We start from the raw sequence: 2,371 nt of genomic DNA, 5'->3' as shown, positions 1-2,371 counted from the left end.
TGTCCAATTAATTTCTTTCTATTTTTGGTAGAGACGGGGTCTTGCTCTTGCTCAGGCTGGTCTTGAACTCCTGAGCTCAGAACGATCCGCCCGCCTCGGCCTCCCAGAGTGCTAGGATTACAGGCGTGAGCCACCGCGCCCGGCCTATACTTTAAAATCTTCATAACAAACCCTAAAATGTAGTTTTTAAGATTATCATTGTAAAGAACAAACTGAGGGTAAGAAAAGTTAAGATACCAGAAGCTGGAAGACCAGACAGCAAGTGGCAGAATCAGGGTTTGAATTCAGCATCGATTGGTTCCAAAAAACCACACTCTTTCAATATCTAGTGCTTATATATCAGTATTAGCTTATGGTTACCAAATTCTAAAAGGAATCATTATTTCTTTTATATTGAAATTAGTAATGAACATTAAGTAAATCAAATCTCATAAAAATTAAGTGGCTCTGGCTACTTAAAAACAAGTACTTTAGTGTGGAGGCGACCCAATAGCGGTTCTATTTTCCATAAAGAAAAAAATTACAACCATTGTGTAATATGCACACATGTGCTAAAGCAGTCATTTCCCAAAGTTGTTCAACATTAATAAATGCTAAAATTTAAGTTATATTACTATTTATTAATACTTAATATTATCAGCAAATGTTTTAAATGTGTTTATATGTTATTTAAGTTAACATAACTATCATATAGTAGTCTTGATCTCTGCATTACGGAAAATCCGATTTATTAAAACCATGTCTGTCATATTGGAGAAGGAAGTCATTATCCTGAAACCTGATTTGGTCTATTTTTCCCCATAGACATACTTTATAATTTCTGGTGATTAAAAAGGAAAAAATAAAAGAAGTACAATTAGTAATAGCAGTAAGGAAGATCACTGTTCCAAAATACTACCAACAGTTCGATAAACAGTTTTAGTTTACAATATTCTTAGCTAGAGGACTAGTATACTTTTGCTATTGGAAAACAGTAAATTACTTTGTATAATACATACTACTTAACTTACTTTTATAAGTGTAGACACCACTTCAAATGATCCAACCACCAAAAGTATAGGGGCTATTACAATGAGAGGAAGTAATGAATATCCTATAACTCCAAGAACTTGGCCATAAGCAACCTGTAAATTTTGAAAATTTTAAATAAATATCATAGAAATCAAATACTCATTTTCATCACTATTGAACATCATATACTCTTTGTTGTACTTACATAAATGTGAGAATTAAGAAGAAATCATAAAGTATCATACTCATTACATTTCAAATTATCATATACTCTCCCATGTTCCTGGGCAGTCTCACCAACCACCATGGTTTCAATTATCAATTTGCTGATGTTACTCAAATCTACATTTCTAGCACTTATCTCTCTCTTGAGCTTCAGACTTATGTAACTAATTAACTTCAGTATGTTTCCACATTACATTTTGTCACTACTTCTCTTAAATTGTAGCAATATTTAAAGGAACCACAACCATCCTATTCGGATGAAAAATCCAAGGTCTAGAGAAGCTAGATGTGACAAATGCAGACCAGAGGGAAGGGAGGGCAGCCAAGAGAGACTGAAGAGAAAAATATTTTTTAGTGACTACCATGTGCCAAGCTCTATGATAGGGCTTCACATGTTATGAAGATCAAATGAAATAACAACCCTATGAAGTAAGCATTATTGTCCCCATTATGAAGAAACTGATTCTTAGAAAAAATGCTTTGTTCAGGAAAGCAAAGCTGGTAGGTGGCAGAGTTCAAATGAAGATCTAGGTCTCTCTCTTTTTTCTGTTTTTTTGAGAAAGGGTCTCACTTTGTTGCCTGGGCTAGAGTTCAGTGGCGTCATAGATCACTGCAACCTCAAACTCTTGGACTCATGCAATCCTGGCTCAGTCTTTCAGGTAGCTGGGACCACAGGCACATACCACCACAACCAGCTAATTTTTTATTTTTGTAGAGATAGGGTCTTGTTATGTTGCTCAGGCTGGTCTCAAAGTCCTGGCCTCAAATGATCCCCCCGCCTTGGCCTCCCAAAGTGCCAGGATTACAGGTGTGAGCCACTGCACCCAGCCAAGATCCAGGTCTATTAACTTCTGTATCAACGGTCCTAAACTACAAAAAAAGTTTAGTGATATCTATTTTCACATAAATATTACACTAGGTTTTATCTAGGATATAAGAAACTATAAACAAATATAATTTTAAGTATCAATTAGAATTATTTTACATTTCCATATGCAGACTGAAAAAGTTTCATAGATTTTACTCTATAAGAGTTTTAGGTTACGATTTTGGATTAAGCATATATATCTAATATCATTCCCTCCTCAAATTCCACTACTAAAAGGGAAGGGAAAAAAACAAACCCCTTGCTTTT

General features: G+C 34.8%; 1 protein-coding gene across 1 annotated transcript in view; it reads right to left on the bottom strand.

The window, feature by feature from the left end:
• The window catches only part of YIPF4 (Yip1 domain family, member 4), an 83,309-nt gene that overhangs the window by 57,082 nt on the left and 23,856 nt on the right, over nt 1–2,371 (bottom strand). The gene's annotated exons all lie outside the window — the stretch shown is intronic.

Source organism: Propithecus coquereli, unplaced genomic scaffold (genome assembly GCF_000956105.1).
Source record: "Propithecus coquereli isolate 6110/MARCELLA unplaced genomic scaffold, Pcoq_1.0 Scaffold39, whole genome shotgun sequence".
Lineage (NCBI taxonomy): Eukaryota > Metazoa > Chordata > Mammalia > Primates > Indriidae > Propithecus > Propithecus coquereli.
This window is presented reverse-complemented; position numbering and strand designations above follow the sequence as displayed.